We start from the raw sequence: 16,499 nt of genomic DNA on the forward strand, positions 1-16,499 counted from the left end.
TTGGAAGAATAAATTCAGTATTTTCTTTAACAACCAAAACTGCTTAAGTACTACTTGTGAGCCAGGGAAGAAGGTAGGAACTTTCTCAGAGAACCCAGGAGAACTGGGTGCTAGCCTGGCACCGCCCCTATCTCCCAGGGTGGGCTTGGACAAATTACTAAGAATACAGTCAAAGGTGCAGGTCCAGGACCAAAAGCAAGGCTCTCTGTTGGGTGGGGGAGATATGTGAGTGACGGTTATAGCAGGCACCCTGAGGGGGCACCTGCAAGACGGAACAATGGCCAGTGGCCTGGGAAGTCCAGAAAGCCTTCCCCAAGGAGGAGACTTGTGCTGGCACTGCAGAATGAACAAGAGAGCACTGGGATTTACAAGTAAGTGGGGTATTCAGCCCCAGGGGAACAGCATGTGCCTGGGAACAAGGGCAAGAAGGGCCATGCACTGAAGCTCTCTGCTTGCAGAGCTGTTAGCGCAAACACCTGCTTCTGGGGGCCCCAGGGAAACCATCTGGAGCAGATGCTCCCGGAGACCAGGATGCTGACCCCTACTTCCCACAGACCAGGTACCACCTCCTCCAGAAAGCCATCCATGACTGCATCTGAGACTGTCAGACCAGGAGAGGCTGCAAAGAGACATTGTATGAAAGACCAAAAGCAAGTCATTTCATTTCATTGTTGTTTGGATGGGAGTCCATGAGAGAAAATGCTTCAGAGAGCATCTTGCACGGGGCCGAGCCTTCAGTAAATGCTGGTTTCCTTAACGATCGGAAGGAATGGGCTTCATTATCCCCATTTTATGCCGGGGAAAATGGAGGGGCTAAGAAAACCTAAGTGGTGGGCCTGAGGGGGCACGGCTTGTGAGTGGGGAGCTGAAGTGTCTCATTTCTCTATCCTTGCCCACATCCCAGGACCATATGACTTCACAACAGGAAAACCAAGGCCCAGCGAGGGCAAGTGACTGTCCAAGGTCACACAGTCACTGTCAGAACTCAGACTTGACCCCAGTCTCCTGATGCCAATGCTGACCCCTCCCAATGAGCCTCAGCCTGGGACGTCACTCTGAGGCCCAGACTCCAAGGGGTGAAGGAGCCCCCAGCAAGGCCTGGCCCTGCCTGCTGCCACCTTTGGGAGCAGTACACAGCTTTAGAAGGCCCACGGCAGGCTCTGCAGCTGAGCAGGGGCTGTGGGAAGGTGGTGAGGAGGGCCAGGACTTCTCCACACTGAGCGGAGGGCCTGGAGCCAGGTGCAGCTGGCCCTAAGCTGAAGGAGGAGGGATGAGGGATGGGAAGTGGGCAGCTCGGACCAGAAGGAGGGCAGCTTGGTGTCTCCAAGGCCCCACATGGAGCCCTTCACGTTGCAGCTGTGCCACTCCCTCCATTGTGCCTTCTGTTCCCCAAATGCGGTGGTCTTGCTGATCCAGAAGATATAAAAAAGGAAAAACTACACACGCTTTGACATCAACAAATCAGGGTTCTTGTCCCTGATCCACCAGTTCCAGGAAAGATGTCTTTAGACAATCAGAAATTCTCTAAGCCTCAATTTCCTCCTCTGTGCAATGGAGCTAATAGTACTATTACTGGAGCATAATGCTATACTCCCCATAAAAATCGGTCTTGATTTTCCTTTCTAGAAACGTAATTCTGACAACCCACTATTGTTGAGCTTTGATCCCCCAGCCTCACTCAGGAAGGCAGGAGGCTCCTCAGTACTCTGGAAGGAGAGGCAGGGCCTTCAATCTCTACTTTGTCTTGGAGACTGCTAGGCTCTTGTGGTCTGAGATGTGTGACCCTGATGTCCTGTGGTGCCCTGCTTCACCAGGCCAAAGTTAGAGCCGAGGGTAGGTAAGGAAATGCAAAGCCTGGTCAGCAGGGGACTCCAGTATTAAAATCTATCAAATTCCTCCTGCAAGGAAAGCTCCTCTGAGGCGAGTGGGGCAAGTGGGTGCATGCAGCACAGCTCCACGTCTGATGCACAGGGCTACTGGGAGGACAAAAAGAGAACCACGTGGGAGGCACCTGCCCAATGCTGGCCCACAGAAGGGCCCTCCAATTGCCGGCACCCAAATCCTTTGGTCCCTGCAATCCCATGAGGCAGGCACTGCAAGAAATAAAGAGGCCCAGAGAGGATCAGAGCCTTGGAGAAGGACACGCAGCAAAGCAGGTGCCCAGGGCATGTGGCACAGCACTCCTCCCCCTGCCCCAGAGACTGCCATCACCCTATCACCCAGGGAAAGAGTAAAGCTCGTAGGCCAGGTGCAGTGGCTCACCCCTGTGATCCCAGCACTTTGGGAGGTCAAGGTGGGCAGATCACTTGAGCTCAGGAGTTTGAGACCAGCCTGGTTAACATCGTGAAACCCCCATCTCTACTAAAAATACCACACACGCACACACACAAATCAGCCAGGCTGTGGTGATACATGCCTGTAATCCCATATAATAGGGAGGCTGAGGCAGGAGATTGCCTGAATCTGGAAGGCAGAGGGTGTGGCAAGCTGAGATCATGCCACTGCACTCTAGACTGTACAGCAGAGCAAGACTTCATCTCAAAAAAAAAAAAAAAAGAGTAAAGCTGGTGCATTCTCAGGGTGTCTGGCTGCCAGCTTTGTAGGTGACGCAGGTCCCAATGAGAGTTACAACTAGATCTCACTGGAGACGTATTTCTATTACCAGGGCTGAGCACGTGAGCCATGCAGCAGCGTCCCTTCTTTTGTTCGAGAGACTCTGCCCTGGCCGGAGGTTGAGTAAGGAAGCCTGGGATCTCGCCCTGGGCCTTAGTTCACTTGTCTGGGAAATGGTTATGGTTGCTGCAGTGTGGACTGTGAGACTCAACCCTTCCTTTTCCCTGCTGTTAAAAATCCTTTTGAAGAATAAGGTGGCCCCACCCTCTATATCTCCATCCAACAAATTTGGAAAAGGGGGAAACAGTAGAAGTTCTTCTTTCCTGGCCTCCTTGAGCACTACTGTGGGTTATTCCCAGGAAACCCACACAGGTCATGGAGGACGTTCATCTTTAAGAAGACCTGTGCCATGTAAGAGCGACATGTGTCAGAGGAATTACTCACTTGACAAAGAAGCTGCTTTTGTCAGAGAAGGAGGTGGCCCTCGGAGTTCCCTGACATCATACATCAGAGCCCCCCTCCCGTGTTCCTGCCCTAAGGGTCCCAAGGTAAGAGACAGACCTGGGAGGTGTGAGTCCTACACACAGCCCCAGTGCCCTGGTCTGAGGTAAAGGCTGGAGCGAGCTGGCTCAAGGGCTGGGGTTAGCACTAGGGGGCTTGAAACAAGAGCCTGGGAGAGTCCAGTGGGTGGAGGTCAGTGGGAAATGAAATTGCAGTTCTCAGCAGGGCCTGCCACAACCACCACTCTCAGACAAGGGGCTACCCTGGGCATGGGGAGGAAGGCACTCCTCCCCTACACTGGGCTGCTGGAGGAGTCCAGGGGCCGGGATCTCTGTCCTGGGCAGAAGCCAGGCCAGGCCAGCTGAGACAGTCTCCTTCCATGACTCTTGCTCCTGGTGGGAGGTGGGTGGCCTTATTTTTCTGAAAAGGAAGTCAAAGCCTCCTTTGTTGGCCTCCCAGCCTCCACCTCTCCCCTGCAGCTCCTCCACCTCTCCCCTGAGCCCTCCTCCCTTCTGCTGCCTATAGAATCCTTTTAGAACATGGCCTCCATCACACTCTCCCTTGTTTACCTGCCTACAGTAGCTCCCCATTGCTTCAGCAGGTCTCCCAGACGCGACTCAAGACTGAAACCTTCATTAAGGATGCAGGAGCCCCAATCCCCGGTCTCACAGCCTCCAGAGTCTACTGGCTCTTGGGGACTTCTCTGTGCTTCTTATTTGATAGTTAAGCCATTTGATGCTCAGAGAGGCTAAGTAACTTGCTCAAGGTCACACAGCAGGAGGACTTGAAATTCAAATCCAGCCTACAGAGCTCAAGCCCTGTCCACAGAAGGGCCAACGGCCCAGGACAGATGCTTCAGGAAGCTGTGTTCCTTAGCTGGGTCGAGCCTGCCCTGTGTGGGTAAGAAAAATGGTAGGGTGGGAGCTTTGAAGACAGTGCCATGCCACTGGCAGAGCCCAGACCACAAATCCATAGGCTTGGACCCTGGCAACCTTGGCCGAGCCTCAGCTGTCTCCTGTGGAAAATGGAAAACAAAACCCCTGACCTCCCAGGTTTCTGCAGGAGTGTGGCTGGACGGTGGGTGAACCAGCCCAGCCCTGAGCAGGGTGCACAGGAGGTTTTCCTTCCACGTTCCTGGCTTTTGCACAGGATCCAGAGGCCCAGGGTCGTGGGTGCAGCCTCCACCAACCCCAAATCCAGCAGGGACCCAGTTGCCACCCACACCCATGCCACACCCATGCCCACACCCACGGTGAGGCTTTGCAGGCCCAGTAAACAACCCCTTGCCCTCCTCCCCAGAAGGAAACTTTTTTAAAGCAACAGAAACAAACTTCTCTGTGTGCTGTGTGTGTTGGTGACAGGAAAAGGAACATCACTTCAGAGAGGAAAAGGCCACGGGGGTTGGGGGCAGGGCCAGGCAGAAGCAGCCAGAGGAGAGAAACAGAAACGGAGATCTGATAAGGGCGCCCTGCTCATCTGGGCTGGGGACAGGCGCTGCAAGGCTGGGGCCCTGGCACTGGGGTGGGGAGGGGGTGGCGGCTCAGCCCCTCCTCAGCCCCTCCAACCGCTGAGCTGGGGGTGTGGTGTGGGTCTGAGGTGGCCTGGGGTGGCTCGGCAAGGCTCCCCTCCTTTGGGGCAGGCCATTTCACTGGGTGTCTGCCCCCCACCCTGGATGGTGGGGAAGAGAAGTAAGGGCCTGGATTTGGGAACCAGCCAGGGGCTCTCAGGTTGGTGGTTTCCTTTCCCCAGCTTTGCTGCTGACTTACCCATGGTCTTGAGCCAGTCTCTCCCGCTCTGGGCTTCAGTGCTGCCCAGGTGACGGTGTTGACCGTCTATGATGACACTGTCAGGACACAATGCTGAGTTGGGAATCTGGAGGTTCAGGGTGGTGGACTTGCTGTGCGGCTCTGAGCAAGTGGCTTCAGCTAGGGTGAACAGGGCATTCCAGCTTACCACTGAAAGTCCCGCATCCCAGGAAACCGCCCCCCCACTCCCCCACCTTGTTCCTGGGCAAACTGTGCTGGTTGGCCACCCTTCAGCCTCTGGGCCGAGACTTCCTGCATGAGCCTGTACAGGTCTTTGCCAGCTCACTGCATGGCCCCCTCCAGGACTGAGGGTCAGACTTGCCTTCCTGGACAGACTTTGAGCCTGACTGGTGGTACAGGACAGACACCTGTCCTGGTGAACCCAGGCTGCTTCTGGGACAGGCAGGCTGCATGAGCAGGTATTAGAAATCGGGACCAGAGTGGGAACAGATAGAGGCGCTGGGGCAGGGGAGGAGACTTGGAGAGAGTGGTCCCAAGGGCCTGGACCTGAGGGGAGGGGTCTGATCAGCAGAGAAGAGCAGAGAACTACATTCCAGGGGAAGCCACAGGTTGGGCAAAGGCTGGGAGGCCAGGTGGTAGGGCACGCGACGCTGAGCCCTGTGCTGAGCATCAGCTAGATGGCAGGCCCCAAATGGACTTCCAGGGCCTCTCAGTTGAATTTCTAAATCCACTGTCTCCACTCTCTGAATTCCTCTGGCCGTGTCCACTGCCAAACAATTTGCACCAAAAACAAACACATAAAAAAGAAAAACCCAACAAACAAGTTTTTTCCCCCCCAAATAAAGATAGACTTTGCTGGCTCAGCGCAGTGGCTCACGCCTGTAATCCCAGCACTTTGGGAGGCCAGGCAAGCAGATCATGAGGTCAGGAGTTCGAGACCAGCCTGGCCAACATGGTGAAACCCTGTCTCTACTAAAAACACAAGAAAATTAGCTGGGCATGGTGGCGGACGCCTGTAATCCCAGCTACTCAGGAGGCTGAGGCAGGAGAATTGCTTGAACCCAGGAGGCGGAGGTTGCAGTGAGCTGAGATCTCACCACTGCACTCCAGCCTGGGCGACAGAGGCAGACTCCAGACTCCATCTCAAAAAAACAAAAAAAGATAGACTTTTCCCAGAAACTAAAAGCCCCCAAGCTGGGGCTCTGAAAGTGGATGGCTATGCTCCCATGCCTCCCTGACTCTCTGTGCAGCCCAGCCATAAGGGGCAGACTGCCCCAGGCAGAGGGCCTGCTTCAAATACCCTCAAGGCCTACCCACACCAAGGATGCAGATTGGCTTCTCCAGGCACTGCCCACTTGCTCAACCTCAGCCCTGCGAAGCATTTCACCAACTCCCCTGGTGGCAGGGAGTCACCTGCCCATCCTAGTTGTATGTGCCCAAGAGGCCTTGTCCCCAAGCCTCCGCATCCTAGCTAGACCGCCCTAAACAAGTCACTTACCCTCTCTGAGCCTCAGTGACCTCATCTGCTAAAGAAAGATTATGGAGATTTCTGCCCACCAGCAAGCGAGTCATCAGTTCTGCAGCAGATGCCAGCTGGGTGTCCCCTAATTCAATTCACTTCAAACACCATCCACCTGGAGATAGCATCAGATCCCACAGGGTGAGGATTCAGTCCCCTAACTCTGAGCCCCACTTCTGATGCCCACCGCAAACCCCAGGTTATTCTGCCTGTGCTTCTGACCGTTCGTCTATGAATCGGGGTTCCCACAACCCCCTGCTTGGGTCTGATTAATTTGCCCGAGCGCTCACAGAACTCTGGGAAAAATGTTTACTGGTTTATAACAAAAGATATTTTAAAGTATACAAATAAACATCCAGATGAAGAGAGGCACAGGGCGAGGTCCGGAAGGGGTGCTCCCATGCCCTCTCTTGGAGTGCCACCTTCCAAGTGCCTCCAAACGTTCAGCTGTCTGGAGGCTCCCGGAACCCAGATTTGTTGCGTTTTTATGGAGATGTCATTATGTAGTCATGATTGATTAAAACATTGGCCATTGGTGATCAACTCAACCTTCAGCCCTTCTCCCCACCCACCCCCAGATGGGGGGGGTGGGGCTGGAAGCCCCAACCCTCTAATCCTTGGTCTTTCTGGTGACCAGCCCACATCCTGAAGTGTCCTAGGAGCAGCCAGCCAGCAATCAACTCATTAGCATACAAAAAGAAACTTATCACTTTGGAGAGTCCAAGGATTTTAGGAGTCCTATGCCAGGAAATGGGATGGGAGGAGGGGGAAACAAATATCTATTTCACCATATCTCAAGGGTAATAAAACATGCCTTGGGCAGTCTGGAGACATGGTGAGCTCAGAGGGTGAGGCGCTTCCTGGAAGCCCAGTGAACATATTTGTGCCCCTCTTCTGGAAACTGCAAAAGCCCCCAGAAGGTGAGAGGCAAATTCACTGAGCGCAGTGAAAGTCAGCTCCACTCTTGCATTGGGAGGAGGGGAGGGGCTACAGAGAATGGGAGTAGGGGTGCTCAGAATAAAGCTGTCCCTGTCACAGTGGCTGCTCAGCTGGTCTGTGGCCTCTGCTGGGGCCAGGGCTGGACCTGCCCTGCCTTCTCCCCACATATTTGCTAAGCATCTTTAGCCTCCTGCAACACAGGGTCACGTGGCACGCTTTCACCCACACACGTACATGCCGCCTGAGTTACAGACCCCCTGTACTCCATTTTCTCACTGACCCTACGGAAGGTCTTGGAGTTCCCATTATTTGAACCAATAAACTGAGACTAGGAGAGGCAAGGCAGCTTCACCCACATCCCACCATGCAAAGCAATTCAAGCACTGAAACTAGGTCTAAGAGGTCTGGATTATTTTCACCTTCCAGCGCATGCAAAGGAACCCAAAGCAAAAGTCTCCGGCAAGAAAGGGGTCTTAGGGAGCCACCAAGTTTCTGAACAGGGGAGTGGTGTGATTAGGTGGGCCACGGAAAACTGCACTGAGGACCTTGAGCCTGAGGACAGCAAGACTGGCAAAAAGGCCATCGTAGAAGTACAGGCAACTGGGAGTGCGGAGGCGAGTGTGGGGTCAGTGCTGCTACGCCAGATCACCACGGATCTCCGTGTCAGCGTGTGTGTGGCCTCAGAGGTGGGCAGAGGAGCAACAGAGGAGGAGTGGGTTGGGATGTGGAGGGGATCTAGACGGTGCTCACAGCCTTCCACAATGACTGCCAGCTTTCATTCTTCCAACATGCCCTGCAGTGGGCCCACCTCCCCAGACAGGAGCAGCGGGAGGCTCAGAGGCAGGCGTGACTCCCCCAGTGAGAGGCAAGCCCCCAAGGCCGCCGCGGGACTGTGCCCGCTCCCCATCACACACCAGGCTCCTGTGCCCACCACTTTTTTCTAGGCTGATTCCCCATGCCAGCTTGATGAACAATCTAATAAAGAGGGCAATCACATTATTCCTGAATGCATTTTAATAAAAATCAAATAAAAGCAATTATGTGAATTTCCAAGAGGATCACCTCTTCTCCTTTCCCTGAGGTAGGAAACGGAATGAATTCAGGAAATCATTAAAATCAGAAACCCGAGCTGTGTGCCACTGCCGCGCTGGCGGCTGCTACACAAAGGCAGCAGGGAAACCCAGTCCCTGGCGGCAGCACGGGTGCATTTCTTAGCTCTTTGAGTGGAAATTCCACCTATGGGTGAAGAAGGGTAATTAAGGGCCAGGAGAGATGCTTTGAATGCAGGCTGCCTTTGCCCCTCCAGTGCAAACTTCCCAGCTTCAAAGGGGACTCAGACTCCCTGAGTGAGAGCTCTCCAACCTGGCTGCTGGGGGCCTGGCGGGGAGGGCAGGGGCAGGGCTCGGGAGAGGGTCCCCAAATGAGTGCAGCTCTCCCCTGTATGGGGGAAGTGCACCTCTCAGCCTGACTGGAGGCCAGAACGCTGGGTGTGAGTGCACAAGGGACCCACTGAGAGTTGGTAGGTACCTGTTTCTCCCTCCAGCATCCCCAAAAGGGACACAAGCCTTGTGATTTGCAAGGCCCTTCTGATGTCTCATTGGTTATTCTGTCCTCCATGTGACCCTGGGATTGTGCTCATTTGGGGCTGAGGCTGTTGCAGCCAGAGGCAGCCACATGCCCAAGGCCACCCAGCTGGTGAGGCAATGTCAGGACTGGAATTTGGGTTCGAAATCCTGGGGCCACAAGGCAGGCCCAAATCCTGTGGGTCCAGGTGTTCTGGACACAACTTGGCTTGGCCACACATTCTTGCTTACAAGAATAAGCACTGACCACCCCAACTGCCATTTCCTGGGCCCTGATCCGAGACAATGCCTCCCTCTCCAAACATCATGAAGTATGTTCATCTTTTCGGTACAGGTTAGGGACTAAGATTCAGCAGGATGAAGCCTCCTGCCCACAGCCCACAGCTAGAAGTGAGGAATCCTGGATTCTGCCCTGGGCTGTCAGTGTCCATAGCCAAAGATTCTAATGGCCATGCCATAATGCCATCCTCTTCCCAGAAAGGGGCCTTCACTCAGGGTCTTCCAGGTTGCATTTGGGTGCCAGGCAAGGAAAGACAGGGATCCTCCAGCCCCTATATTCACGCTGGCCGAAACTCCATGTCATCCTGCCACCTTAAGGGTGGGCCAATAGTGGCCCAGAAGGGAGCACCTGATCATGCCTCAGATCATCCTCCTCAGCAACCAGGGTCCTAATTCTCAGACTCGGGGGGCAGGGGGCGGGGAGGGCAAGAAGAGACAGGAAAGTGGGCAGCCTGAATTAAAGGAACAAACTGGGTCTGGGAGGCAGAGGGCCAGCACTTGCCATGGGCATCCTTAGGCAACTCCCATCACCTCTCTGGGCATGTGTGCATGTGTGTGTATGTGTGTATGTGTGCATGCGTGTGTGTGGTATGTGTGTTGGGGGAGGGGTGGCCCAGTCCCCAGTTCAGACATGGGGTAGTGCTGTCCTACACGGTCCAGTCTAACTCAGGTCAGAGCTTCCCTTAATTCCTCCTGCTGCTAACAGCTGTGATGCCCTCCTACAGGATGCCCAGGGAAATGCCCCCCAAAAAGTGTGGTTTCCAGTAGGGGAAAGGAGGGTGCAGGAGAGGATTCTGGGTGGTCCCTGTCAATGCCAGTTTTCTCTTGAAGTAGGGGTTTCTGGCACTTAGGATGGAGAATTGAGCACCGGACTGCTGGTCTCATTGTCCGTCCCCTCTGTTGACTCAACAGGTGCCCCTCTCAGGCATCGGGACCTCAAAGTCCTCCTCTGGGAAGCAGAGGCAGGGGTGCCTGGCCTTGGGGGCTCCTGTGCAGGGGGACCAGGACAGAAAGACACTGTGTGAGTGCTCAGTCATTCCTGTCCCCTAGGGGCCAGCTGCCCTGCGCACTGCTCTGCCCCAACCCCTCAGGTCTTGCACACAGCAGGCACTCCATAAATGTGCACTGTGAGATGTTCAGAGAGAACACAGGTCTGTCCAGGAGGGGGGTTAAAAGCAGGAAAAGGCAGTGGCCCTGCATGCTTCGCAAGACCTATAGCCTTGGCACCCCGTGTATGCACACGTGTGTGTAAACACGTGTATGAACGTGAGCACTCCTGCAACCACGCCCACCTTTGGGCACACCCACTGGCCTGATCATGTGCCTGAACAGCAGACAGGTAAACAGCAGGCACAAGCCCCAGGCAGTCTCCCCACAGACTTGCCTCCAAATCCCCAGTCCACACAGAACTTGGAGCAAACTGGCTAGGACCCTGGAGGTCCAGGCCCATGGGGTTTCACAGGGATGCCCATCTGCTGTCACCTGCATGCCGATTCTATCTTGGTCACTCTGGGAGCTTCTCCTCCAGGTCTGACACCCAGCTGTGCCTGGGATCCAGGATCAAGGCTGTTCTTCCTGCCCTGGGATAAGGGCTGATAGAAGGATGCCCAAAACTCTGTCAGGAGAGAGGAGGACAGATCCAGCTCTGCTGGGGGAGAGGGGCAAGGGGTCACAGGGAAGGCATCTCCAGAACGAAACCTTGGAGTTGGACCTGGAAGAAGGAACTGGGTTCCCACAACAGTCTAGCGAAGGGAATTCCAGGTGGAGGAATGGCTTACGCAAATGCAAGGCAGCATGCCATGTTCAGAGAATGCCCAGCTGCCGGAAGGCCCCCACCCTCCTTCTACTGGCCGCACCAGGAAGAAATGTCCTGTTTCAGGGCACTCACTGGAATGAGGGGGCCAAACAGAGCACTCACAGCACTGAAGCGAAGAGGCACATGGGGTGCAAGTGGCTCCTCCAAGTTCTCTCTCTATCCCTTTAAATAATGCACTTCCCCTGGGAATGAATAATTGGGAATGCAGAATAGAATGCAACATCTCAAAAGTGCAGTTAGCAGCTGGATGTGGTGGCTCACACTTGTAATGCCAGCACTTTGGGAGGCTGAGACGGGAGCACTGTTTGAGGCCAGCCTGGGCAACATAGCAAGACCCTGTCTTTGCATAAAAATTAAAAAAAAATTAGCTGGGCATGGTGGCATGCACCTGCAGTCCCAGCTATTTGGGAGGCTGAGGTGGGAGGATCGCTTGAGCCAGGAGATCAAGGCTATAATGAGCCAGGATCACATCACTGCACTCCGGTGTAGGTGACAGAGTGAGATCCCATCTCTTAAAAAAAAAAGTGCAGTGAGTGAAGGGGTCTCCACACAGGTGCTAAAACTTTCTGTTAAAAAGAGGCAGGGAGAGGCTGGGCGTGGTAGCTCATGCCTGTAATCCCAGCACTTTGGGAAGCGAGGTGGGTGGATCACCTGAGGTCAGGAGTTTGAGACCAGCCTGGCCAACATGGTGAACCCTCATCGTTACTAAAAATACAAAACATTAGCCTGGCGTGGTGGTGCACACCTGTAATCCCAACTACACAGGAGACTAAGGCAGGAGAATCGCTTGAACTCAGGAGGCAGAGGTTTCAGTGAACCGAGATCACGCCACTGCACTCCAGCCTGGGCAACAGAATGAGACTCCTTAAAAAACAAAACAAACAAACAAACAAAAACAGCAGAGAGTAATGACAATTAGGATAGTGGCTCCTTCTGGGAAGTAGGGGGCTGGGAAGGTCGGAGCTTCACAAGTGTCCCTAATACTCTAGTTCTTCAGCAGAGTAGTCATGAGCATTCATTGTAATGTTTCACGGCTTACAAATAGTCTTTTATATGTACAAAATATAATGTAATAAAAAACTTTAATTGTGTTTATGTCCAAGTTTATGGGGCTGTTCGAGGCCCAGTTGGCTGAGACGCCGCAGGGCGATGACCTGAGCTTGGCATCCTCATAGGTGCTGCACCCCTGCTCTGGGGCAGTGTCAGGGCCTGGACTCTTGTCTGAGCTCCACTGGGTCCATAGAAGAGTCCAGTCATTTCTGGAAAAAGATGGAGCATACAGGAAGGTAGGAGATGCATGTCCAGCCAATTCCCTCTCTGTGTGGGATTGGGCATGTCCTTCCCCTGCCTGGGTCTCAGTGTCACCCCCTACAGGGAGGGGACTTTGGCCACCTGTGTCCTGGATTTGGTCAGACTTCACCACTCATCAGATAGTTACACAGGACTCTTTCCCCACCTATAAAGTGGAACTCATAAGAGCATTGCTGAGGACTGCATGAGGCAATGTATGTTAAGGCACAGTCCCTGGCATGTCATGAATACGCCGTAGATGCTGGTTTCAAAAAAATCACCAGAACGAAGACCCACCATGGAAACAGGGCGGGGTTGGAGGCTGGAAGATGTGTGCTCCCAGCCTGGCTCCACCTCTCAGTGGCCAGAAGCCTCCGGAGACCTTTCAACCCTGGGCCTCACTCTGCTCTTGTGCAAAATGGGAACAGCAGAGCCCCCTTTGGAGAGGAGAAGGTCGGTCAGGAGGAGAGAGGATGAGTCTGGTGAAGGAGAGTGTGTTGCCCACAGCAGGTCAGTAACCAGGGCTATAATCCCCCAAGCCCCTCCCAAGGGCGAAACCCCAGTCTGCCACATGGAAGGATGTGCCCCAGGCCTCACCAAGGCAGCCCCTAATCTCAGGCCAGACCCAGCGCCTGCTCCTGCTCAGAGTTAGGGGCCGGGGCTAGAGAGATGGATCAAAGGCGGAGAAAATTAGCATGACAGTGAACCCAAGAAGGGAGGCCAGGATTAATTCACTCTCCTCTCCCTGCTGTCCCTTCTGCAGCCCAGGGAGCCTGCCAAGGTTGCAGGAAGGGTCACCTTTTACCCCAATCCCCTACCACACACCTGAGGCCCAGTTCTTACAGAAGACGGCAGGGCAGGGACCTGCCATGAGAAGCGGATCCGCTGTGCACACATTCCAGAGCTGTAGTCTTGAAGGGATAGGAATGAAGGCACCTGGGCAGAAGGGACATCTGCAGAGGCTGGAGCCTGGACATGGGTCCAGGGGGTGCACTGTGAGTCCACAGACCCCACCATGTCGTGTCAGGCACACTGGAGCCCGTGTGAACGCGTGGGTGTGTATCCGTCATTCTGGGAATGGGACTTGTTGGTGCTTGGTTGTCAGTCTGAGGCCCAAAGCCCACATGTGCCCTATGTGTGCATCTGCGGCAGGGTGGGTGTGGTGCCTGCAGATGCATTTGTGGCTCTGAATTGATGGTTGTGTGTGCAAAAGTGTGAGCCTTGTGCCTATGAGACGTTGGGCGGCCATGGTGTTGAGTGTGTGGACATGTAGGCGCCTGTATGGGCAGAGGGATGTCAATTGTGGTTCTGCAGCTACCTGAGAACCTTGAGATGAGCAGAAAAGAAACGTGTGAGAGGGACGACTCACAATGGTCATAATTTTCCATACAGAAAGAGTGAGAAGGCGGTTCAGAGGCCCATCCCTTGGGCCCGCCTTCCTGGCTCCATGGGCTATTCCCATCCCTTAGACTTCGCCTTCCCTGCCGTGGAACCCTGTGAAATACCTGGCTTACCCTCTCTGTGCCTCGGTTTCCTTATGTGAAATGAGGGAACTCACAGTGTGGCTGTGAGGACTGAACTAGTTAGTATGAGGGAAGAGCATTTAAAACAGCCCTTGGAACATGAAGAGTGCTCTCCAAGGGACACGGCTGGGCTCAACTGGGTTGGCCAGAGGAACAGGGTCTAACCCAGAACTATCCTTGCAGAAGCCCAGGAGGAAGACTGCTTTGAGGCAGCAGAGTCAGGCAGCCTTGGGAAAATGCAGTATGTGGTGCTGGAAGAATCCCAGCCAGGGCCAGCTTAGCAGACCTGGATTCACTGGCCAAGCACACAGGGCTCCTCGCACTACCTCCTTCTCTCCCAGCTTCCCACTCTCCCTCCCCGCAGTACCTTTCCCCCACCTCCTGCCCCAGGAGCGTCAGGCCCATCCCCACACAGCCCTATCTCATCCTTTAATCGGCATGCAAGGTCCACCCTTTATGCCCATTCTGAACTGGAGAAATTGAGGCTTGAAGAAATGGAGGGATGGGACTGGCACAGCTGAATTCAGGAACCCAGGACTTTGGAATCTCAGAGTAGCTTGCAGAGAAGTAAAATGCCAATATGGCCCCGAGGGCAGCACAGGTGACTCTCAGCTCTCCTGGGCCTGCACTGGCTCTCAAGGCCCCTGAAAATGTCCTCCATTCCCTATTGAATCACAGACTAGGAAACCAACATGCCCCTCCCCAAGTTCACAGTCTCTGCTCCATCCCACCCACCAGAACCAGTGAAAATGTCTAGTCTGACACCTAGGTGAACCCCTAATATACCTCTCCCATGTCTACAATTTTGGTCCTCCTGTTCGCCCTGCCTTGTCCATCCTCATTTGGTGGCAAGCGCCACCTCTCCGGGAAGGCTCCTCTGATTGCCTTATTGATTATCACCTTCTAGTCCCCTGGCCTCCAGATACCTGGGGACACTCCTTTCTTCAGCACTAACCACTCACCTGTTAGGATGTCCTAATGCGCAGACCAGGGTCTTCCTTGTATCACTCCACCCCCACCCTGCAGGTCAGAGCAAGGATGCTCAAAGGCTGCAGTGAACCATGGGCACATACACTCACACCCCTCCAGAAGCCATACTATTCAATAGCTAAGGCTTTGAGGTGGATTTTCTTGGATTCAAATCTCAGCTCTCTCACTCACTAGCTGTGTGACCTTGGGCTTGTTACTTAACCCCTCTGTGCCTCAGATTGCTCATCTGTTAATGGGAATAATGCTTCCAATGCCACAAGGTTGTGAGAATGAATGAGCTAACATATGTAAGCTCTTACCTTATGTATGGTATTGCTGTATAAGTGTTGGTCATTGTTATTAATATTGTTATGTTATTATTACCAGGAGGCTACAGAGAAGTATTGCACACAATCTCTGTCCCCAAGAGGATGGGAGTCCAGACAGGAGCAGGAAATGGGGTTGACATTTCTAATCCTACCAGTTGCTCAAAACCACATTGGAAGTAGTTATCACCATCCCCACTTTACAGATAAGGAAACTGAGGCTCCCAAAGGTGGTGTGAGCTCCCCGAGGGCTCACAGCTCTGAGTCGCAGGGTTGGGATTGAGGGCCAGGTCATGCGGCTCCAAAGTCCACGCTCTTTCAACAGGCCCGCGTTGCCTCTCAGTCTGGCAGGGAGATAAGCCGTGTACACAAATAGCTGCAATCCCAGGTAGAAAGTGATAAGTGCCAAACAGGGGCGATAAAGGCTCTGGGAGGGGAGGAGACTGCCCACTGTGGGAGGGGCTAGGGTGGGGGCCAGGACAGGCTTCACAGAGTGGGCAGCATCTCTGCGCAAGCTAAGACATGGGTCGCTGAATCCACAGTATCTAGCAGTGTCTGACATTGTCATAGGGGCCCAGGAAATATCTGTGAAAGAAAGAGAGGAAGGAAGGGAGGTGAAGAGGGAGAGAGAAAGGCAGAATGGGAGGGTGGCTATGCTCTGACCCCACTTGGCCCAGGAACTTGCTCCTCTCACAGGAAGACATAGTCAAGAGCTGCCACCAATTAGAGAAGGCCTTCATGGGGTCCCCATTGTCCTGTGACACCCCAGAGAAGTAGTTCAGGACTTTCAGGCCAGAGTTCCTGACAATCAGATGTTTTGCTCAATACCAGAAAGAACTTCCCAATGAGTAAAGCTAGACAAGACCTCTCTGCGGGGCAGGGGAAATGGTGTGTTGGAGCCTGTTCATATGGCTCACAAGGGCCGATTGTTAAATTTTCAGGAACTGCGCGAGCTGGTTGATGGAACCAACCAGCTGTGCCAGCTGGCTCTGGTCGGCAGCTTGAAACTGGCCATGGTAGGGGTATTTACACCGTAGACATCGGCAAATACTACAAACCAGGTTCTCCCCACTTTGGGGAGCCAGCTGTTAAACATTTACCAGCACACCACTGGCAGAGATCTGCTATGTGAGGGAGCAAGCAGCCCGTCCCTGGAAGAGTACAAGCAAAGACAGTCTCCTCCTGGCAGGAACGAGGCTAAGGGGTTCTTTCTTAGTGAAGGGCTCAGAGCAAATGATCTCAGAAGCCCTGTTCTGGCTCTAAGAGCCTAGGAAAATTCGGGTTTAAGAAAAAAAACTAAATCAGGATAATTCATGCCGGGAAATCATGAACCACTAGACCCAGAGACTGGGAGTAGGGAAGAGACCTGAGAAAA

At 53.8% G+C, this 16,499-nt stretch overlaps 1 long non-coding RNA gene across 1 annotated transcript in view; it reads right to left on the bottom strand.

Annotated features, from left to right (window-relative positions):
* LOC117974650 (uncharacterized) overlaps positions 1-16,499 on the bottom strand; it is a 252,116-nt gene that overhangs the window by 228,826 nt on the left and 6,791 nt on the right. Inside the window, exons 3-5 of the long non-coding RNA XR_010113194.1 lie at positions 10,683-10,815; positions 6,379-6,514; positions 4,881-5,039 (exon numbers count right to left, since the gene is read on the bottom strand). This is a non-coding gene — a long non-coding RNA (uncharacterized LOC117974650). The remainder of the gene's footprint in view (positions 1-4,880; positions 5,040-6,378; positions 6,515-10,682; positions 10,816-16,499) is intronic.

This window comes from Pan paniscus, chromosome 8 (genome assembly GCF_029289425.2).
Source record: "Pan paniscus chromosome 8, NHGRI_mPanPan1-v2.0_pri, whole genome shotgun sequence".
NCBI lineage: Eukaryota > Metazoa > Chordata > Mammalia > Primates > Hominidae > Pan > Pan paniscus.